This window comes from Physeter macrocephalus, chromosome 12 (genome assembly GCF_002837175.3).
Source record: "Physeter macrocephalus isolate SW-GA chromosome 12, ASM283717v5, whole genome shotgun sequence".
Taxonomy (NCBI): Eukaryota; Metazoa; Chordata; class Mammalia; order Artiodactyla; family Physeteridae; genus Physeter; species Physeter macrocephalus.
In genome coordinates, this window is record NC_041225.1 from 87,752,205 (window position 1) to 87,776,169 (window position 23,965).

At 50.1% G+C, this 23,965-nt stretch overlaps 1 long non-coding RNA gene across 1 annotated transcript; it reads left to right on the forward strand.

Moving 5' to 3' along the window:
• The first annotated feature begins 10,515 nt into the window (after positions 1-10,515).
• On the forward strand, positions 10,516-13,188 carry LOC114487388 (uncharacterized). Its single transcript, XR_003682437.2, has 3 exons — positions 10,516-10,568; positions 12,322-12,397; positions 12,724-13,188. It is a non-coding gene; the product is annotated as an uncharacterized lncRNA (long non-coding RNA).
• The last annotated feature ends 10,777 nt before the right edge of the window (positions 13,189-23,965 follow it).

The following is a 23,965-nucleotide window of genomic DNA, read 5'->3' on the forward strand; positions in this document are numbered from 1 at the left end:
CGTGTCCCCTGCATCGGCAGGCGGACTCTCAACCACTGCGCCACCAGGGAAGCCCTAGCAGCTTTATTTATTATAGCCCCAAACTAGAAACAACTCACATGTCTGTCACCTGTAATGGGTAAGTAAACTGTGACACACTTATACAATGGAATACTACTCAGCAATAAAAAGGAACAAACTATTCATACATGCAATAACATGACTGAATCTCAAATGCACTATGCTGAGTGAAGAAGTCAGGCTTAAAAGGCTACATACTCTAGCATTCCATTTATATGACATTTTTGGAACAGGTAAACTATGGGGAAGGAGAACAAATGAGTTGCTGCAAGGGGGTGGGTGGAGGAGAAGCTGAGTAAAGTAAGACGGAGGACGAAATTTGGGGAGGTGATAGACTGTTCCATATCTTGATTTTGGTGGTGGTTACAGGACTCTCTGCATTTGTCAAAACCCATAAAACTATATGCCAGAAAGAGAAAAATTTCAATTTGTTCACATTTAAATGCTGGGGCTAGTTCTCTGGTGCTTCTTTGTTCCACCCTTGTGTTGTTTGTCTCCATTAAGACAGTTCAAACAAAAACAAACAAACACAGCCCTTTTTTGTTTGTTTGTTTTCATAAACACAGCCCTTTTGAATGCTTTTTTCAGGTTTCTAAAGATGAAGAAGTTGAAGGTGCTGGCCTCTTGGCCAGTGATGGCTGACATGGGCCTGGCTTAACCCAGGTCAGGGAAAGGGCTTTGGGGAGCCAGGTGCATTAAGGATGCTTTTTAGCAGGATCAGAGAAGAGAGGAAGGAGGCTGACCTGAGGATGAAAGCCCTGGGGAGAGGTGAGCTTGTGCAAGAGTGCTGCACCTGGTGGAGGGGAGGAGCAGAGTCCGCAGGAGGGAAGTGGCGGGCTGCTCCCACCTTCCCAAGCGACCTTAGGTTGGCACACTCGTTCCAGGTCTGCAGGGCGTGTCTGTCTCCCGCCCCACTGGCTAGGGGAGGGGGGTGGGCAGTGCTGGCCAAGATAGGCCTGCCTGGGGTGGGGGGATGGGAGGAGTCAGGGGTCGGCAGCCAGGCCCCCCAGGCTGGGTCACAAGGGAGCGGGACTCGTGGCTTATCAACCTCATCGGTGCCTGCCACACTCCACCACCCCTCACCCCGACCAACTGCTCCAGCCCATTGCCCAGCCGAAGGGAAAGGCTGGAAATAGACTCTCCTGGATTTCATTCATGTCTGCAGTTATTTGACCACTAAAGGGCTGCCCGCCCGCCAGCCCGTCACATCTCCAGAGTGGGAGCAATTGGAGGGAAAGAAGTGTGATGATAGCTTACACTTACTGACTGCAGGCACTGTTCTTAGGGCTCTATATGTATTAACTCATTTGATCTTTGAAACTCTTTGAGGGAAGGAGGTATTATTACCTATGCCCATTTTACAGATGAAGAAACTGAGACACAGAGAGGTTAGGGAACTTGCCCAAGGCCGCTTTTGAACTTGGGTGGGATTTGGTTCCATTCTTGAGACTTCGCTATACCAGTGGGGGGAGGGGGAGTCTGGGCTGCTCACTGTGGAGTGTTTTGAGTTTTTGCTTTGTTTTCTATATGGGGGGCTTCCTGTAATGCCTTTCTATTCAGGGGCCCCTTGGGAGGTGGGGGTGAGCATAGGTGATGGTTCAATTCTGTTTTAAAGATAAACTTCTGGGCTGACGCTTGGGTTGGTAGTGAATGCAACCAGCGCTGCCACCCTGTGGTCATGCAAGCAAAGAACATCTCTCCCAGTTCCCTCAGGGACTTGAAACAGAAAAGTCTCCTCGCTTCCTCTCCAGACCTGGCGGGACCCTTGACAGCCAAGACTCTCTTAAGAGGGCCCAGGAGCCCCATCAGTTTAGACAGTGTTTTCCAAACTGCAGTTTGGAACCCATCAATGCTTGAAATCTATTTAGAGGATCACAACCAATAGTTTCAAAGGGAAAATTTTAAAAGAATAGAAGCTACTATGGTGTATGACATGTACTAAATGCAAATATCATTTTGTGGAATTTCAGATATATATACACGTGTGTACTGGGATCTGCTAAAAACCTATTTCTCACTATGACATGAGGCCAAAATGATTTTTTTCAATCTCAAATCTACTGCTTCGAGAGTCTAGACTTCCTGGGATTAAGTATCTATTTTCTTCAATTTATCTAACACCTACATCCTCCTCTGTGCCATTTTTTAAAAATATAGCTATTTGGTTTTTTTCCTAACAGTATTCTTCCCTATATTCTTTTTGTTTTAATTGTAGAAGTTATATAAGAATACATTCTGGTTGTAAGAGTCAAGCATTTCAGGAGTGCCGAGTAAAACAAGAACCTTGCCTTCTTCTCCCTCCACTCCCAGGCTCAGAGGTCACCCCAGAACAGTGTGCTGCACTTCACTGGCCCTCTTTCATAGGTGGGCAGGTATATGTGCACATGTGCACATTGTTTTACTTAAATTAAACTGTGTGTACTTAAACTCTGCATTTTTTTTCGTTTATGATATCATAGAGATCTTTTGCTGTCTGTACATATAAATTTATCTCATGTCATTTAAGGGCTGAGTGATATTCCACAGTATGAATGAACCACAGCATACTTAGCCTCTTGCCTGTAGGTTCCTTACCCTATTGTCTGCTGTCCCCTCCTATGAACCTTAGCCTCCCTTTTCTAGACACTCCTCTTCCCTTCTCTCTCCAGTGCACTCCTCTCCCTTACCCTGGCCCTGAAACATCTGGGGCTCCCTCCCCTCTCCAACCTCTGGCTCCACCTCCCTAGTCTCTGCTATGGCCAGACCCTGGCTGGCAGCAGCCACAGCCTGGCATGGGGGAGCCTCCAGGAATGGAAGATGCTTTGCTGATGATGCTTAGCAACACTCTGAGTTAATTATTTAATTGGGCGAAACATCCATTAGGGAGGATTCTCACTTTCCAGACAGCCTGTGAGTAAACATGTCAAGAAGAGAAGAGTGAGGTGTTGGCGAAAGCTGCCATTCACCCTGGCTCCTCCCCCAGCCCCCACTCCAGCTAGGGAAGGGGAGCCTGCAGGACCCTGCCCAGATGCTTCTGCAGCCTGGACAAGCTGGCCAAGCAGGCCCCAGAGACAGGCTGTGTCCCTGAGGAGCAAAGATGTGGCTCGGGGCCCTCAGCCCCACGACTGGCATGTATGGGGAATAATGTTACAGTCAGGAAAAGCCACTCACACCAGATAGCTCACTGCAGAGGGGATTTAATTCGAGAACCCAGTTACAGGAGTGTTGGAAGTGATGAAAATGGGGGAAGGTGAGGCAACTGAAAGATTAACTGTTGCAGGAAGCTACTAGGACCCTGGAGCTGGACCATCAGGGGAGGAGGTGGTATTGACCAGAGCCAGAGGCTGGGGCTGCCAGGTGAGAGCTACAACTCCGAGGGGCCAACAGCTGGGAGCTGGAGCCATTTGGGGGAGGGTGGTGTCTGGCAGAAGCTGGCTACACAGAATAGATGCCACTGGAAGCAGAGAGAGGATGGGAAATACTCTGGGCTTTTCGCTCCTCCCACCCTCCAGTCTCCCACCAGTGCCTCACGTTGGTTGAACCCAGCAGGAAACCAGTGGACAGAGCAGCTTGGGAAACATAATTTGCAGGCTCAGCTCCCTGCATATGGGGCAGAGCAGGGGAAGGGCAGCAGGTGAATGGAAGTGCAAACGGGCAATGACCAACACATGAAGCCCATGTGGTGCTGGGTCTGCAGGTGTGAAGGGGTGAGGCTTTCTCTGAGAGGCAGAGACCTTGTAGCTGCTGCACCGTGGGTATGCAGGATAAAGAGAAGTCCTGGTTTGCACCTGTGCCTGTCAAGGTCCTGTGTAGAAAAACCCTTTGGACATTTTAACCAAGGAGAGATTTAGTACGGAGAATTAGGTGTTTTCCAAATTGTTGGGAAGGGCCAGAATAGTAAATTTGAGACTGAACACCCAGGTATGATTTCCAGAAGAATTCTAAACTCACCCCAGTGGCACTACAACCTGTCTATTGGTCTCATCTTTTGAATGGGTTCAAAACCACTGTAGCTAAAATACAGAGATCAAGAAACCAGAATCAAGTCACTACTGACATTGTCACCACTGTCTTTGCCTCTTGACATCCAGAAGCTAGAGAAGGGACCATGTGAAGCTGCTGTAGAAAACAAACAAAAACCCAGAAACAACCAGAGACAGAAAACAGCCTCGGCCTCACATCCACCTTCCAAATGTCATGAATGTAATTGATTGGTGGAATCCTATTCATTTCTAGAGCCCCAGCTGCAAGGGAGACTGGGAAATGCAGGTTTTAGTTTTCCAGCCTCTCCAGGCAAAAGGAGGGAGGAGACATGGGAGGTTGAGGGAGCCCATTCTCAGTGTCCACCACCCCACTTGTGGGAAACTCAGATGGAGGAAACAGTGCAAGACTGCAGGACACATAGTGTGATGGGGACTCCAAGTGGTACAGATGTTCTGAGAGGGCAGCTCACCTTATGGCCTCCCAGAGTGGTAAGCTAACATATTCACACATTCACAAGGGCCAGCCCCCTGCACAGCTCATTCCATCCTCCCACCTACCTCACAAGAGAGGGCTTAGTACATCCCCATTTACTCACAGGGAAACTGAGGCTCAGAGAGGTTAAACAGCCTGCCCAAGAGCACACACAGGTAAAGGGCAAAATAGGGCATAGAACCAGGGCTGGTTGACACCAAAGCTCTTTGGCTGGGTATGAAGAAGGGGACAAAAATAGAGTAGATGGGAGGTGAGAGGGGGCTGAAGGAAGACCCTCCGGGTGAGGAAGCCACATGAGCAGAGGTGCTGAGGTGTCTGAGCATGCTGGATGTGGGCAGCAGCGAGCAGGAGGTCTGGCAGGGAGTGGGCATGCTTAGGGGAAGGGTGGAGAAGGGGTGGACCATGCTCGGGAGGAGACTGCCTGCTGCACACACAATGAGGGACACTCACTGAGCACAGAGGGAAGGGGAGCTGCAGGGCCTGGCATTGCGTGGGCAGGAGCCCATGGGGAAAGAGGCAGGAACTGGAGGAAGGCACTGATGAGGGAAAGAGCGGGGCCAAGGTCAAAGGTGGAAGCCAAGGCTCAGGTGAGCAACAGAGCATGGGGGCAGCCTTGCCCAGGTGGGAGCTGTTAGCTCTACCACCAAGTAAGCATCATCTCTGGGCTGGAGAACAGGCACTGCCAAGGGGAAACACAGCCATGCTGACAGCTGTTCAGGAGCTGGGGGTTCCTGCCTTGTCCCCCCCACCCACCCAGGGCTAGCCCTGGTCAGCTTGGACCCTCCCCAGGGTCTCAGGAACAGCACTCCTTGCTTAAGAATGGCCTCATTCCTCCCCCAGAAAGTCTTCTTGGATTACCTCCACCAGGAGCTCGTGGAGCCAGGGCCAGCTACACGTATGGCCTGTGCAGTTGCCCAGGCCCCATGCTCAGAGGAAGGTCCCCGTGCTTGGTTTAGCGAGTGCTCTGCCATCACCACCTGGAAATTCTCAATAATTTTTTAACAAGGGACTCTGCATTTTCGCTTTGCACTGGGCCCACAGATTATGAAGTTAGTCCTGCCTGGAATGAAGAATAATCTAAGAAAGGTTTCCATGATTCCCTGGGATTGGGGTGGGGGCTCCCCATGGACCTTTCAGGGAGGGTGACTGAAGGCCTTAAAAGGCATTCCTCCTGTTGTTTTGGATTCCTGCACCTCACATGCCCCCGGTATATTCCTCTATAAGTGCGTGTGACTCTCGCATATCCTGTACCCAGCCCTGCTCTAAGCTCTGAGAAGCAGCGGCTGTATCATCTGTTTAGTGCACACTGGTCCCTCACCCCCTGCCAACTCCACAAACAGCCATGCACGTGGTGGGTGCTCCACGGGGCTTGCTGAGCCAACGTGAAGGCCTGGTGGACTGGATGGACAAACTGACCATCTCTGATTGTCCTCTTCTGCAGCCTGGGCAGGAGTGGAGCGGGGAGAGAAGGGAGGGAGACGTGTGTGTGTGTGTGTGTGTGTGTGTGTGTGAGAGAGAGAGAGACAGAGCCAGAGACAGAGACAGAGGGAGGGAGGGGGCACATAAAACAGAAACAAATAAAGAGTTCAAATGTGAAACGATTAAAAAGTAAATCGAAGAGAGTGAGATAAGGCAGAGGAGCCTCTGCTCCCTAGTTAACATTCAGAGCCAGAGACAGAGACAGAGGGAGGGAGGGGGCACATAAAACAGAAACAAATAAAGAGTTCAAATGTGAAACGATTAAAAAGTAAATCGAAGAGAGTGAGATAAGGCAGAGGAGCCTCTGCTCCCTAGTTAACATTCATTGGATTGAATAATCAGGCTTCATTATCTCAAATTGTCTGCATATTTGCCCTCAAAATGCTAATTTACAGTTGGCTGGGAGCAGTCTCGGCCTATTTTAACTAAAATATTATTTCACTTTATTGAGCATTGTTCTTAGCTGTCGGGCATCTTGGTTCGCAGGGAAAGGAGGGGGAGAAATAGAGGGAGAGAGGAAAACATTTTCTATCAAAGCTCTGCCCCGCTCAAGTCTGATTATGGGCTCCCTGTTTTGCGTAGAAATGGCATTTCTGAGCCTCCAAGTAAAATGAGAGCCTTTATCATTTTCTTTTAGGGGATAGACAGTTTATCATTAATCTCAGCCAAGGAAATAGGAGAAATAATTTTTTGTTTGTTTCACTGAAGGGATGGAAAGTCTCGCTCACCACTCCCCTCCCTCTTCTGTGCTGAGGCAGCCGGCTCCTTCCTCCTCCACCCCATTCTCCCGACCTCCAAAGGTCTGGTGTTCTCTGCCTCTTGCCCTTCTCTGTCCTAAAGGCCCCAGTGACCAAAGAAATGGTCGCAGGTTACTCACATCAGCTCTGGAGTTTGGCTGGACTTTCCCAGAATCTCAGCCCTGGAAGTCTTAAAGATGTGAGCTCCAAATTTAATTCTAGAATTGAGTTAGAAAGACACAGCCCTCCTTGGAGCTAAAAGTTTGTAACTGTCCTTTCAAGTCTTTGTTCACTTGTAAGCACGGTGTTCCAGACAGCGAGATCTGGGCCCTGGGCTGGGTTTCCACTCCACTGAGCGGCACACACTCTCCCAGCTTCTCCATGACTGAGGGCAGGAGCTAGTGTGAGCCGTCACTGGGTCAGGCAGAGGCCAGGCCAGTTCTCTGTGGTTAGAGTCACAGGGAAATGAACCTTAAAATTGTTTTAGTTCAACCCCCAAAACCAGATGACAAAACTGAGGACAGAAGTTAGCAGTCGGAGGTTGCAAATCCAGTGAGTGGGTCATCTTGGTGATTCTTATTACTGTTTGGGAGGCTTCTCTTCTCTCCTCTATCAAACTCCTTTCTGAATGCCCTTTTTGGTCAGCCCTCCTTCTACTTTTTTGTCATCCATTCCCTGTCTTAGCTCTTCCGTGGGCAATGAGTGGCCATTCTGGCCCTCTATGGAGCGGAGAGGTTCTGGATTGCTGGTGCCTTCTGCCTTGCTTTCCCTGTGAAGGTCAGCTCAGGACCCAGGAGTCAGTATGCCCAGCCAACAGGCCTCCAGCTATCCTGCCTCAAAGCCATCCCCTCCTCAGCCAGCCAGGCCTTCCACCGCCTTCAAAGCCTGAGAAAGCCGTCCTCTTCTTCTCTACCCCAGAGTAAGCAGAAGTTGCAGGTTCCCAGGCCAAAGTCCAGGGTCACCGCGTGCACTTGGGCAGATTGTACATTGTACAAGGGCACTGGTCAGGTCGGCAGTGGGGCTGAGATCCAGCCCCTGCTTCCTTAGCGCTCAGAGCTGACTCACTTCTCTGCCCCACCTTCCCTAACCATCTGAGCTCAGCCTTCTCCCCAGGCTCTTCTTCTGAATTGTCCTAAGCCTGAATGTGTTGACTGGATCGAGACCCAGATTGATGTGTCCACTCCCCTCCCCCATCCTGGATCTGTGTGGTGTGTTGGGCCTTGCCATCTGTACTCAACGGGATTCGAGGCCTCCAGGCACTGGCCTCTGTTCACTAATTGCAGCCAGCACCTGTCCTTGCCTGGGTCTCCATGCCTCTGGTCACAGTAGTTACTGCTGTCTCTCAGCTTCCTGACCTCCTGAGACACTGGACTCCCCAGACCCTCCGTGCATGGCTCCCTAGCCAGCCTAGGCCTAGGGGCAGCAGCCTCTATCCAGGCACAGGGTCATTGGTCAGGGGATATCATCAGGCATTTTGCACAGAGGCTTCTGGAAGGCAGTATCATGAAACAGCCTATAGGCACTCTAGCCATCATGCACACAGAGCAGACATCACATACATACATCCCAGCCAGCACAGCACACACTCCGCAGACACACCGCACCCCACAGACACCACTTACCCTCATCCTTCGCAAACACTACAAACACATAGACACAACCCAAGAGATACTACACACACACCCACACTCAACAGACACACACACCCAGCCAACACCCCCCCCACCAACCTATGCTCATATCCAACAGAAGCCATATACACCCTCTGCTGATGGAATCCATATACACCCTCACACTTTCCCAGGCACACACACATTCATACACAGCAGACACCACACACACACACCCAACAGATACTATATACAAGCCCACCTGCTCACACGTGCTCTGTCACATTTATTACAGTTGGTGGCCATGCACCTGATATGATATGAGAAGGCTGAGAAGCCCCCACCAGGCCACACCTAAATGCATGAGGCAGAGAGCATTGTACCTTCATAATTTGCCTGATGAAATTACGAAACAGGAGGAGGAAATTCCACTGCTTCTGGGATGCAGGACCCTGGCTTTAGCTCAGTTCTGTCACTGCAGAGACATGTGACCTGGATCCCCCTCTCCACAACAAGAAATAAGGCATTAGGAGGACTTGTACAAAGTCTTCAGATGGGCATTAGGGCCCTGGGTGTTCATCATACAGCATATATTGAGGGCCACCCCGGCCTGGGTGCTGCAGGGCAGATAAGGAATTCCAAGCCAGGCTTGGTCCCTGTCCTCAGAGAATCAGCGTCAGGCTGGAGAGAGAAGCAGGGCTTAGTATCAGAGGATGTAAGAACAAACACACACCAATTGTGCAAATTCACTCTTAGGCAGAGGACCTGAGGATTAAACGGGGTTCTAGGTAAAACAAGAAACCCCGGGGTGGCCACTTCAGCCGGCCATGTCCAGAGGGAAGAATTCAGACTTGGGGGCAAGGAGGGTAGGAGATACAGTCATTTATTCATCCATCAGCTATTTATTTATTCAGCACCTACTGCCTACCTAGTGCTTTGAGGAATGAGGTCCCTGCCTCATGCTGCTTCTGTCCCAGCTGAGAGACTGTCAGTATGACCCAAGTGAATAGTAAGGATGATATCAAGGTGGTATCAGGCTATGAGGCAAATCAGCAGGTAATGGGCAATGACTGGGGCCACCTTTGTACAGGGGAGGGCTCACTTAGGGCAATGAGGGCAGGCCTGGGACTAGGGTGAAGCAAGGAGACACTCCCTCTCAGGAGCGTATGACCTTGAAAGGGAGTGCCTCCTTAAATTTGTGCCCTCAGTGGTGCCTCACTTGCCTCACCCTCATCCCAGCCCCGTTCAAGGGCATTAAGGGGAGGTACCTAGGCATGAGCCTCTAGTTTGCTATCAAGTCCTCGCAGCCTGATTTCTCTCCTGTTTTTGTGCTCCATTTCCGTAGACCTCCACTTACCCTGGCCCAGCCTCTGGCCCCAGCCCTAGCTTTCCTTCCCTAGGCCTCAGGGTGTCAGAGAAGGCCCCTGCTCCCTGCCCACCAAACCCCCCCACTACCACCACCACAGCGCCAAGGCTTGCCACCGCACAGAGAAGCCAAGCTTTGAACTGTGGGCCTAGGCCCAGGGAGGTCGCTCAGAAGGCCAAGGTTCAGTTTCCCTGGCCTGCGGTGGCTGTGCTGGGAGGGGAAGGGGTGCACTGTGGGGGCCTGGATGGGAGGCTGGGAAGAAAGAAAATTCACCCCAGTGAGGAACAGAGTCTTGTCCCTGTAACGCCATCACTTGGCCTCAGTGGGTTTGCCCCCAAAGGCTCCCATAGCACGCTATTTCTCTCTTCCCCTGGCACTGACCACTCTCATTAAGAACTTGTAGAAGAGACCATGTCTATTTCCCAGCTTGGAGCACTTGGCACTCTGCACCCCGTATTCAGTGAAGAATGACTGAATGCGGTTGCAGTGAGATTCAGGCCACTCTGGCAGACCCCAGGAAGTGGGTCCCTGCCACTGCTGAAGCACTGGGCCTAGGGGGTGGTTTGGGGCACACAGAGACCTCTCAACCCCCGGCTCCATAGTGGGCTCTCCGGGAGTCAAGCCCAGCCAGGCCCCTGTGGGTCCTCTGCACCCCCTGCCTCACCTAACAAAGGCCGGCGCGATCTGGGATCTCACCTCCCTCAGCCTGGCAGGCCGGGGCAAGTTTGCGGGTATTCCCCTCTTCGCCCCACCCCCATTTTCCCCTGGCAACCTCGATGCCCTTTCCAAGGACATTCTCCGCCTCCAGGTCCGGACTGACCTCGGCTAGAGAGGGGCGCCAGGGACAGGACATGAGGACGGGTAGGGGGGTCCGGACTGCCTCCTAGGCCCCGGGTAGGGGGTGGGGCGCCCCTCCCGGAACTGGGCCGAGACCCCGGCTCCTGCGCTAACAATCAATGGGCCTCAGCCGGCGGGCGGGGCCGGGCCGGAGGATTAGGGCGGGGAAGGGCAATTACAGCCGAGCGGCCGCGCTCCGGATTTCGTCCGCTGCGCTGCTCAAATGCCACATTTCGGATGCAGCGCCGCGCCCGCCCTGTTTGCTCGGGGAGTGGGGGCCCCGGGGCAGGAAGCCAACTCGCAAGTGTATCGGAGATTAGGGCCGGCGGCGGCGGGGGCGGGCACTGGACAAACACGCGGCGGCCGCCTCAATCCTCCGTCCTCTATTCCGCCCGCGGCGACGCTGGCCGGGCCGTGACTCGGCGACGCGCGGACGCGGGTTGGGAAGGCCGCGGCCCCTACCCCGCCCAGGGCCTCCGCGCCCGCCTCAGGGGACTCTCCGCCTAGGCTCGCGAGCGGGCGGGGGCGGGGCGCTGAGCTAGCAGGGCCGACAGGCACCTGGCGGGGGAAGCAATGGATTTTTTTTCTTCCTTCAAATATTTATGAATTTTGCATCTTTTCCTTAATGAGCTTACACGTGGAGGACCAACTCCCGTAAAAATTGGCTCGGTACCAAAGATCATGCTGGGAGAATGAAGAAAAGGAGGAGGGCATGGGAGACAGAGCAGGACTTGGGTGGAGTCGGGAGGACGAGGAAAGGGCGGAGGAAGGGGAAGAGGGAGGGCGGGTGGAGGAAACCCAGGCGCGGTCTCCTTCAGTCCCTCCGACCCTCCATGACTTGCCCCCCAGGCCTGGCTCAAACCCTCCTCCTCGCACCCTTACTTCCCCATCTGCCTGGTGAGGCGAGGGGAAAGAGCCCCCGGTTGGGGATGGGGAAGGAAAAAGAGGCAAAGGTGAAGGTGTGGGAGTGGTGGGCCCCTTGCCCGGGTGAACACCAGGGAGCTAGCAGCCCTGCGGAAAATCCAGCGGTTCCCGGGCGGAGCAGCCCCGGACCCGCGCGGCAGGGGATGGCGCCTCCTGGTGTCCAGGAGACCGCGCTGCCCGGCGCTAACCGCCGCCCTAGGTCTGAGTTCCCTGCCCTGGGAAGTGAGCCTTTGATAGGCCTCCAGGAGCCCTGCAGGACATGTCCAGACTCTTAAGCCAGAGTTTCCAGGGACCCAGAGGTCAGAAGGACAGTCTAGGACCCCAGAAAAAATTCCTCTCCTGGGAGCTGTAGGGTTCACCCCTACACTGGCTTCAGCCACATCCCCAGCTAGAGCTCCTCCTGCCCTTCCACAACTCACCCTCAATCTGTGCTGCTTCCTGTTCCCTGAGCAGACTGACCATTCCTACAAACATGCCTTTGCTCAGGTTTCTGGGAGGGTCCAAATCCTCACCACCTACCAAGGCACATCTAGCCTCCAACCTCTTCCTCCAGGAAGCCCTCCAGGGCTGCTCCAGCTCAGAGGCTCTTTGAACCAATTTAGCATCTGATTCCATCTCAAGATCCCTCTGTGGTGGGTCTTGGCCCACCTTTTGAAGAAGGGTCTCTTCTTCAAAGTCAGGCTATATGTTCTCTTGGAACTGAGTGGTTTTGGCCAGGGACAGGATCTGCCCACCCCTCCCCTCTCCCCCACCTCCAGACAGCTGGAGCTTAAAAGGTTAGTGGGCTGGTCCCTGAGGCACTTGTGCCCAGGAGGGCCCTTGTCCCTTAGGAGTGACAGAGTTTCTCTTCCAGGGAACCCCACCCAGTTCCTCACTCCTCTGACTGGCTCCTCTGCTCCATCCTCCACCCCACCATGATCCCTTGGGAGGTAAGGCCACTTTGTAATCACCCCTGTTCTCAGAAAGGTTATGAAGTCCTTTCTCTTGCTATTGACACCTCTGAACTGAACAAACAAGCTTCCTTTTCACCCTCTCATGAGGTCCTTAGTGAGCTGCTGAAACCTCCAGAAATGACCAGTTCAGGCAAGCTCCAAGATTTGGGAGGTTAAGCCCTCACCTCAAGAGAGGTTGTGACTAAACCCACCAGGAACCTGCCCTCACCATGGGTGGATATACTGACCAGACAGACAGTGCAGCCTGTGGAGGGCAATGCAGCAACATCAGCCATTTCAAATGAGCCTCTCTCTCATCCCAGGAATTGCACATTTAAGAATCTCTCCTAGGGACTTCCCTGGTGGCGCAGTGGTTAAGAATCCGCCTGCCAATGCAGGGGAGACGGGTTTGATCCCTGGTCCAGGAAGATCCCACATGCCGCGGGGCAACTAAGCCCATGCACCGCAACTACTGAGCCCGCGTGCCGCAACTACTGAAGCCCACACACCTAGAACCCGTGCTCTGCAGCAAGAGAAAGCCACCGCAATGAGAAGCCTGAGCAGCGCAAAGAAGAGCAGCCCCCGCCCACTGCAACTAGAGAAAGCCCTCGCGCAGCAACGAAGACCCAACGCAGACAAAAAAAAAAAAGAATCGCTCCTAAAAAGTACTTGCAGGGAACACAGTGCCTATAAGGATGCTTGTCATGAGGGGAAAGGGAAAACCATCTTAAAGCCCATCAATAGTGGGCTGGCTCAACTATTTGCATGCTGTGCAACCATTTGTTAAAAATTTGGTGGAGGTATATACACTGACACAGTGACGTGTCCAATATATATTGAGAAATAAAGCAAGTTTAAAAACAGTTTTAAAATACTTTGATTCAATGATTTTTGTAAAAATCATTATAATAAATGTTAGTATATGTATGGAATAGAAGTAAACCTGAAAAAAGGTGGTTATTTTGTTAGGGGATTATGGAGGGGCTTTCATTTTCTTAATGGTAATTTTGGTATTGTTTAATTTTTATGCAAAATGTATATATTATGTTTGGAATTAGAAAAGAAAAATAAGTCTATGGACCCATCTTGTCAGGACAGAAGGGTCTTGGCTGGAAGCACGTTTGAGGCTGGCAAGGGTTGTGGTCTAGGAGCAGGAAGATGGGTCCCACCGACACACAGCCACCTCCTAGATGACTGCGTAGGAGGAGGGTGGATTTCCTAGTCCCCACCCTCCGTCGCCCCCCACCCCACCTCCCTGCCCCAGGGTCTGGAAGGGAACCAGACGAAAATTGTAGCCTTTTTCGTTTAAACATTTGGGAATCTCCTGCAATTGACTAACCTCTTCCCCCTGGGAGGAGGGGGGCATGCTTGTTTCTACCCCGCAGTTAGGAAGCGTTGACTCCACCAGCCAGAGAGCAGTGATCTTAGGCACCCGACCTAACTAACGTCCTTCCTTCCCCCTCTACTGCCCTCTGGGCACAGCGCCGCGCGCCACCTCCCGAATCGGGCTTCATTTCCCGGAGCTTCTGAGGGGTGTGTACAACAAGCTGATCCTAACTCCTAGCCTCGCGGGTGAGGGGCCTCTCCCTCCTCGCACAGCCTCCTCGCGCGCCCTTGTCCGGGCTGCTGAGACCCCGCAGGTGCGGTTGCAGGGGACGGCCAGCAGAGGCGGCGCCCCCATCACACGGTCTGCGCGCGCCCCCTGCTGCCCGTCGCGAGAAATGACACTCCCCATCGGCCCGGCCCTTTGGCCCTTCAGTCCCTGAGTGCCAAGCACACCCCGCCCCCCACCCCGAACCTCTCCTATTACGTGCGTTCCCCAGGCCTTGCTAGGACAGAGCCCAGGAAGGACAGGCACTTAAAAAGCAAAATGGTGCCCCCGAGGCTATCATCCCACTCAGAGGAGGCCTAAGTGCCTGCTGCATCACATCACGCAAGTTAGATACAGGGGCAGGGCAGAGCAGAACCTACATTTCCTGACCGCATGTCCAGACCTCTACAAAGCACTGAGAGAACAGAGGGCTTAAATTCTCCAGGGCACTGTATGAGAAGCTCTGAGGAGACTGAGAAAACGGGGTCCTGCCTTCCAAAAACCTAGAGCCCCAGAACAGGAGCAGGACTGATTCTGTGTCCTGTCAGCTGCCCACACAGGCCAGGGGCCAGCATTGTGAGTGTACCTGTTCTGTCACTGCGCTGGGCCTACCCAGGTGATGAGCACTGACAAGGACCTCCCCAGTACCAAGTCCAGGTGTGCTTCCAGTCAACAGAAAAGCACCAGCTCAGGAAAGGTCCAGAAGCACCTCCTCCCCCAGGGCTGAGGCTATGAGTTCCCTGGGGAAGAAAAGACAATGCAAGATCAGGGCCAGAGGATCCTGGAGGGAGGAGAGGGTGCCCTTCTACTATGTACTAGCTGTGTCACCTGGATAAGTAGCTTACCCCCTCTGAGCCTTATATTCCTTATCTGTAAAGTAGCATTCATGATTTTTCACAGGTTGAGATGCAGATTCACTGCTACAATTTTGCTATATCCAGCACATAGCACATGATCCATAAATGTCCATTAACAGTATAATGGAAAAACAAATTGTAGTCTATTCATTTTTGGAATACTCAAAGCAATGAAAATTAATAAACTGGCTATGTAAATAAAACTCACAAACAGTGCTGAATGAAAGAGGCAAGCTGAAGAATGACAAGTACAGTATGATGCCACATATATAAAGTTTAGAAGCATGCAAAACATTTCATGCTATATGCGGCTTATGGGTAAGTAACTATGGAGCAATTGTATGAGACCATGAATGGAAATGATAACACCAGGTTAGAATAGTAATTAACTACAGTAAATGGAACTGGTGAGAGGTGCAAAGGGGCTACATATGTGTCCATAATGTACTTTTACTTAAAAAAACAAAAACTGAAGTAAACGTAGCAAAAGCTGCAGTCGATAAAGTTGGATGTTGAGTTCTTGGGTATTTATCATATTTTTATCTATAACTTTCTTAGTGTTTGAAATATTTTATTGTAATAAAAAAGGAGAAGAAATCAATTGCTTACCTAATAATAGACCCTATGATAACGCCCTGCTTTCAGCAGCCCCACCCACTCACCTCCCCACTTAACCTATTCTCCTCCATCTTTGATCTCATCCATCCATGTTTTTCTTTTCAAACTAGAACCCAAATGCAGATGACTCCCCAGTCCAGCCCAGACACCTTCTCTTACCTAACTTCTTGTCAGATGTCCCCCCTGGAATATTTCTCAGAAAACTCACTCTCAATACAGCCAAAAGTACCCCCCTCCAACTGCCTGCAGCCCACAGCTGGAAGGACATGCATGTTGAGAGAAGATAGATACCCAAACATCTTGTTGAAATCTTTGAATGCTGATGATAAATAAAAAGATCTTCCAAGCTTTTTAACATTAGAAAAGGTTTTCTACAAATAAAAATCAACCTGACAGCAGACTTTTCATCTGCAATGTGAAATACTAGAAAACAGCTGTTAGAAGCAATGAAACTTCTATCCATAGAGCACCAAAGAGGGAACTTTAAAATGGTTTTGAGTAAAGAGGAAAAGAAAAAGAAAGGTTTACCATTTATGTAAATTAAAAACATATATACAAAACAGCCCTCCATGTTTTACATGGGTCCATAGATAGTCAATAACAAATGGTTTATTAGGCGAGCAGGGGAATTGGCAAGGGGATGAGGATAAAGAGGAAAAGACAGACAAAAAGAAGAGTGGGATCTGGTATGGACCTCAGATGGTAATGGCCATGAACAGGTAGGAAAGATTACCTCAACCCTCTGCTCCTGAGGTCCAAAAGGGGAAAAAAATCATTAAAAAAGAAAAGTGTTCCCAAATTCTGAAAAAAGGTTGAGAGGCAATGGATTAAATGATGAGTTAGTTATAAGATGATTTGGAGAGATGGCAAGGAGAGCTTGCAGGAACTTGAGATCAGGTATTTATTTTTGCTTAGAAAAGTGACATTTGAAGAAATATGGCAATGTATTTGCCTAAATCAATCCCTATCCCAAATTCCTTAAGTAAAAGCTGAAGCCCTGGTAATCCTGGGCCAGAAACTCAGGCTGGTGGCAGATCACCTGGCTCCTTTAGAGCCCTTGAGAGGGACACCTGGCCATAGGGGCAGACATTGATCGGGCTGATGATCTGTTCCTGCCCTGCTCACATCCCACGAGCCTCTGTTCCGTGCCAGGAACTGTATCTTTATTACTTGTTTTAGATTTCACTAAACCCAACAAAGTGGGCTGTATTAGGTGAAGTTAATACCATCAGTTACATTCATTCACTCATTGGTTTATTCATGTAACAAGTATTTGTGAGCTGACCATTCTGTGCCAGGCTCAGTTCTAGCCTCCAAGAGAAAAATCAGTAAGCAAAGCAGATAAAAAACCTCTGCTCTTTAGGGAGCTTACATTATTGTTGAAAGAGCTAATAAAAATAAATAAATAAGGAAAATATATGTTTGTTGGATAGTAATAAGTACTATGGAGAAAAATTAAGCAGTACAGGGAAATAAGGAGCGTAGGACAAGGCAGGGAAGGCCTCATTAAGAAGGTGATATTGGGACTTCCCTGGTGACGCAGTGGTTAAGAATTTGCCTGCCAATGCAGGGGACATGGTTTCGATCCCTGGTCTGGGAAGATCCCATATGCCGCAGAGCAACTAAGCCTGCGTGCTGCAACTACTGAGCCCACACATTACACCTACTGAAGCCCGTGCGCCTAGAGCCCGTGCTCCACAACAAGAGAAGCCACCGCCATGAAAAGCTCACTCACCACAACGAACAGTAGCCCCCGCTCACTGCAACTAGAGAAAGCCTGTGCACAGCAACGAAGACCCAACGCAGCCCCACCCAAAAAAAATTTTTTAAAAAAGGTGACATTGCAGCAAGGACTGAAAGAAGGTGAGGGAATGAGCCATGTAGATAGCTGAAGGACAGGCAGGAGGAGGGAATAGCAAGTGCAAAGGCCCTGAGGCAGGAGTGTATTTAGTTAAGGGAAAGCCAGAAGGCCAGTGTGTCTGGAGCAGAGTGAGACACGGGAACAGTAGTGGATGAGGTTAGAGAAATAAGGGGAGTGGAGGGCCTTGTCAGCCCCCACCTGGGGTGACTTGGGGAGTCAGTGGAGTTGAGAAAAGGAGTGACATGATCTTACCCTGTTTACCAGAACCATTGAGTTGAAGTCTGTAGAAGAACAAAGGTGGAAGCAGGGGAGCAGATAGGTCATTATTGCAGTCATCCTAGCAAGAGACAGGAGGCTTGGTCCACAGTGATATCAGGGGAGGTGATTGGGTGAGGTCAGATTCTGGATATATTTTGAAGGTAGAGCCTTATGAGAAGTATGCTGATGGACTGGATGTGAGGATGAGAGAAAGAGTGGATCCAAAGATGATTCCAATTTTTTTGGCCTGAGCAGCTGGAAGGATGAAGTTGCTATTTTCTGGCATGGGAAAGGCTGTACTGGGAGCAGGATGGGGACAGATGAGGAGGTGGGAGGCCCCTCAAACTCTCACAGCTTGAATGTGCACAAGCCTGATGTAAGCCTACGTCTGTCTGACTCCAAAGACCCTTCTTCTTTAGCTCCTCCACACTGCCTGCCCCGGAGAAAAGGCAAAGCAAGAGGGGTCATACCCCTGCCCTCCTCTGCCCTCGTCAGGTCAGCATATTGTGGGGAAATGACACCTTCAAACACTGGATTGTAGTTAGTTTTTGACTCTGTTGCCTTCTGTAAGCTGTCTTCATCTTCAAAGATCTGTCCGTTTAGTGAACAAGCATTATAATTTTTCACTGGTCTTAACCCATGAGATTCCCAAATCATCGACCTTCCCCATCCTCCTCTCATGAGTCTCCCATTCTGCCAGAGTAAACCATTCAATGTGTTTTGGTTATCTGCTGTTGTATAGCAAACCACCTCAAAACTTTGTGGTTTAAAACAACTATTTTACCTGCTCACAACTCTGGGGGTCAGGAATCTGGGCAGGGCTCGGCTGGGATGTTCTTCGTCCTCACAGGGTGTCAACTAGGATCTCTTATGAGGTTGCAATCAGGCCTGGCTTCATAGGTGTGGTACCTATGCAGTTGCACAGGGCGTCACGCTGAGAGAGACTCTGCAATTGGTTTAATGCTCTACTCTCGCTGTCTTGAAATTCTTAACCATTTTTGAACAATAGACCCTTTGTTTTTATTTTACACTGGACTCCACAAATTATGTAGCTGTTCTGGCTTGCAATCAGATGGTGCCTGGGACTGGAACATTCAGGATAGCTTTTTTCACAAATCTAGTGTCTTGGCAGCGTTGGCTGGGAGGCTGGGACTCTCTCATTCTCTCAGCATGACTAGCTTGGGCTTCCTTACATCGAAGCTGGATCCCAAGGGCAAGCACCCCAAATGGCAAAGGGAAAACTTCAGATCATAGGGTCCTGCCTCAGAAGTTACACAGTGTCACTTTCTTCATATTCTACTGACCAGAACAAGTCATCGGGCTGGCCCAGATCCAACAAGAGGAGATATGGAAATGGCAAGCTCTCTCTGCAAACAGAGCACATGGGAAGGAAGCCATCTTTGGACACATACCCTACCACTCCATAGGGCCTGAGTTCCCAAGAGGAAAAGAGAAGGATGCGCCTGCTGCTTTTGCTGCTGCCACGCTCCCCAGCTGGAGCCAGTTGAATTGGTTTGTCTCAGGTAGGGTAAGGGATCTGTTTTGTCCACTTAGACTCTGAGAATGACTAAAGGACTGGCCTTGGCCAGAGATGCTGTGACGTATGCTGATCACTTTACCAAGCAAGGTGGTGGGGAAAGGGTGGGCCGAGGAAACAGGTGCAGAAAGCTTGGGGACGTGGCCCCACCCCCTTCCCCCTGATAATTGGAAGGAGAAGTTGAAAGCAGGTATAGGGGCTTTTGCCATTCAAGGAATGGTCCCCAGACGAACAGCACCAGCATCACATGGGAATGTGTTAGAAACGCAGAATGTAAGGACCCAGCCCAGACCCACTGAGTTGGATCTACAATTTAACTAGATTCCTGGGTGATGTGTAGGCACGTTAAAGTTTGAGAAGCCAGTAGACTCTAGAACAGAGGTTCTCACCTTGGCCACACAGCGGAATCACTTGGGAAAGTTGTACAAGTCCTGGTGCCCCAGGCACACCCCAGACCAACTAAATCAGCATTTCAAGGTGGGAGCCTGGCATTAGGATACTTTGTTCCTCACTAGGTGAGTGAGGAAGCCAAACTCCAAGGCTTTCTGCCTTAGGACGCCTCACTGGGTGAGCCCCATGTGGTTCTCCTCTGGAAAGCAGGGAGCCAGGGCTGAGCTTCCCGTGGGGTCCAACCCTCCCTCTCCTCATCAGGAGCTTGTAGACATTGATTTTCCTAAAGTACTCTCTGGACCCTGCAGGCTCTGAGTCTGGCCATTACTTCCACTTCCCATGCCTACCCCTACGTTTGAAGCCAGGACTCCAAGGGGCAGCTCACCATGTGAGTGTGAACAGCAAACAAATCAGTCTGAACACAAATAAGGTAACTTCCTAACAGGAACCTCAGTTCAGTGCTGAACAAACAGGCAGCCAGAGCCCCCACCCGGCTCCTAGACCCCCAGCTGGTGGCAACGACCAGCCTCTGCACCTGGCCTGGAAAGTGAGGTTTCCCAGGACTTCCAGTGCTCCCTTCCACCCAGTTCTCTCCCCATCCCCGGACTTGACCTCCTCAGCCTTAGTAGGGGATGGCAGAGGCTTGGTGACAACCCCAGAAGCCCACTTGTGGAAGAGCCTTAAAAAGGATACAAGGGTATGAGGGAAGGTCTGGGCTGGTGTGAGGGCCCGTGACAAGTCTGTCCTCTTCTCCCCGCCCAACACCTCTGACATCTGCCTGCAACCCACACACACCATCACCACCACCACCACCACCACCACCATCATCTCTATTTTCCTTTCTTCTGAACACAGAAACTGCTTTCTAGGTGGTTCTTTCATCCTCTCCCCCTCCAACTCCATCCGCTTACAAGACACTTGGAGAGATGACACACATGATAACCCAACTCCTTCTGTGTTTTTCCATTTCAACAACACCCCTGAGTTTCTGGACCTTCAGACCAGGTTTGAATGTGATGATGCAGAGACGGGCTGAACCTGTCAGTGACTTTTTAAAAAGAACCGATACCTTTGTTCACCTCTTCTACTGGTGTTGGAAGTTCAGTCAGTTATGACTAGTTGAAACAAGTTGGTCTTTAAAAGGATTTACTCTCTCTCACACACACATACACCCTTCTACTACAGCTCCATCCCCCATGCACCCCCAAAGGGAAAAAATCATCCTTCCCCCTTGAAGGGCTGTGGGGCACAAGAGGAGAAATTAACTCAATTAAATTCAATTTCAGCCTTTTAAGTTGATACTCTTAGTGTGGAATTTAGCGTCAGATGGACCTGGGTTTGAATTCTTACAGTTCACTAGCTGTAAAACAAATCTTAGCTCTTCAAGATCCAGTTTCCCTATCTATAAAATGGGAATAACAGCAGAATCATGGGGATCAACAAGATACACCCCTTACCCAGTGCCTGTGGTATAAATAGGGGTTTGGTAAAGGACCATCCCTCTTTCTTGTTCCTTTCTTTAGAAAGTGGAGGAATAAAGGAGAAATAGAATTCAATTCAGCAAATATGTGTGTACCTACTGTGTGCTGGGTACTGTGGTAGGCGTGGCTGGTGAGTAACATGACAAAGAAGCTGCTGACCTTGGTCTGGGGTTGTCACAGGGGTATGGTGTACAGTGAGCTGGAAGCTGAGTCCTGGACCAAGTTTTGCCTTTTGTGCAACTCTCTCCCCATTTAGTTCAGTCTCAATGTCCTTCCTTTCAGTACAACAAATGGCTTTGACTAGTTGGCTGCGAAGGCCCCAACCAGCTCTAAAGTGGGTAGAAAACATACTAGTCTCACTGAATGAGGGTTGTTTTCCCTGGTCCTTACACTTCCTCTCTGATCACTGCTTCTTCCCTCTGCCTTTGCCCCTCCTTAAAGCTGGGAGTCCAAACGGGTCCATACTAGCTAGCCCTTCTCTCTTCTCTCACAGCACATTCTTTTTGCATAATCTCCCCCACTCCTTGCCTTTGTAGGCTATCCTCTCTTTGGAAGTATCTGCAGAGGAAAGCCTCCCCCAAGAAGCCTTCCTGGATCTCTGAAGCTATAGCTAATCTCTGTCCTTCATACTCACATAGAATCTGCCCTTTTAGTTTGACAGTCGCATTACTTAGCTGTGAATCTCCCCCACCATGAGATTGTGAGTTCCCAGTGGGAAGAAACGGTAGTCTTTATTCCTTTGCACCCCTCATAAACCCAGCACATAAAATAGGTCTCAAACAAATAGATGTTTGTTGACTTCAGTCTAATTAAAGAGCACAGGATTTCAGAGAAAGTCTTAAAAGCAGCATACATAAGAAAAAGCTAGGAAACAGTAGGTAACTGCAAAGTGCAATGTGTGTTAGCAATGTGCGCCTCTTCTGTGTCACTGTGCATTCCTGGGAGAGAGGAACAAACAACAACTTGTTTGCTCTTGGCCTGTCAGGTGCAAGGGGGTGCAGGAGGGGCAGATGAGGGGAGAAGCAGGTGTGGGGGGAGCTGAGACAGCTGGGCAGGGGGAGGAGGTGTGGGGCTTCCCCCGAGGTGGCCCTCAGGCCTTCTCTTCCTGTAGGCTGGGCTGGACTTGAGGCCTGATGTGTGTGGGCCCTGCATCTCAGCTGCAATGACCACCATATTCCCTAGTTAGCACCTTTCTTCTGGGTGAAAAAGTCTCCCTTTGGCAAGATGAAAGAGAAAGAGGGATGGAGAGAGATTCTGCGGAAGAGAAGGTGGAAAAGGAGAAAAGGGACAAGGATTCTCGAGGGTGTTGGAGGGAAGGGCAGCCAAGGGGTCTCCCAACATGCCTCCTCCAACTTCCTCGGTCCCTGGTGGCCCTGGGGTCCTGACTAGGGTTCAGAATATTGGTGTCTACAGCTATGTTTCTTCCCTCAGTCCAAAGAAACTAGTTCTCTACTTAAGTGAGACAATCCAAGTGCAAAGCTTAAGCGATCAGTAAGTATTAGCAATCATTATTATTACCATTTTCCCCCTCTTCCTCCTCTCTACATGTCAAACCTATAGACAAGTATAGAGAATAATACAAAGCATATCCATATGCCCACCACCACCCACTTTTATCAAACATTTTTACTTTAGTTGTTTTAAGAAATATTACAGAAAATTAAGAGCATATGTACCCCTCCCTACTCCCATTCCCTTCTTCTTCCCCGGAGCTCATCCCTATTTTAATTGTCATATTTATCATGCTCAGGAATGTCTTTATACTTGTACCACTTATTTATGTTTTATCTTATACATGTTTTAAACCTTTTATAAATAGGCTCGTGGCTCTGTACTGGGTCAACTTAGCTAAGCTAGAACTACATTTCCCAGAATTCCCTTCCTTACATAGTTCTGGGCTAGGTTCGGGCCACAGGAGAAATATGCATGATACTCGTGTGGCAGAAGTGACGCTGCAGGCAGCACGTTCACACTGTGTGAGGTAGGCCCTGGGGTGGCTCACGCATCGCGGCAGAGCTGCTGGCTCCCCTTGCTGGTGGGGGCAGCAGCTGGACACAAAGCTCCTTTATCTGTCCCCAGACTCTCTTCACTTTCCCCAACTCCTGGGCTAGTATGTATTTAGTTCTGGAACAAAGGACACCAGAGTCTTTTGCAGGTCACTTACATCAGCGAAGTTAGAGGCTTGGAGGGGGTGTGAGATGGAGGCCGTTTCCAGCTCATTCTCGCTCTTCCTCCTGGATCCTGGTTCGTCCTTGCTTCCCCACTTCATATCCATGTTTCCTTCTCGACTGCCTGCCCAGGCAGTCCCCAGCCCCAGAAAAAGAAGTAACAGCCTCACATAGACTCTATAACCAGCTCCCCATGATTGCATAAAGTCAAATTCCCATAATAAATTCCTTATCCTATGTCACTCCTAGTGGTTCTGCTTCACAGATTGGATCCTGACTGGAATAGAATTCGCTAGCAGACATAGTTCCAAGAAGAACAGAACCTTAGTGAGTGATGGGTTCTCTAAATTTGGTCTAAATTTTCTAGAATTGATTCTGTGATCTAATTAGATCTAAAGGCATAAATGACCCTTACCAAGGGTCACCAAGGGTTACCAGGGGTAAAGGGATCACTGTTACTCCATGGCATATAACAGGTGAAAATGTTTTAAAATAATCACCTGTAGGGACTTCCCTGGCAGTCCAGTGATTAAGACTCCGTGCTTCCACTGCAGGGGGCGTGGGTTCGATCCCTGGTTGGGGAGATAAGATCCTGCATGCCCTGTGGCATGGCCAAAAAATTAAAAAAAAAAAAGAAAGAAGGAAAGAAAAAAAATAATCACCTGTAGACAACTGCAATCAAGTTCCTATAGAAGTCAATACTTTGATTGACCAAGTATTTGCTTGAGCATAACAATTAGAATGAGATTGGTAGGTTGCTAAAGTGCCCTGAAGAACTTGGGGAAAGAATATGTTGAGTCAGGG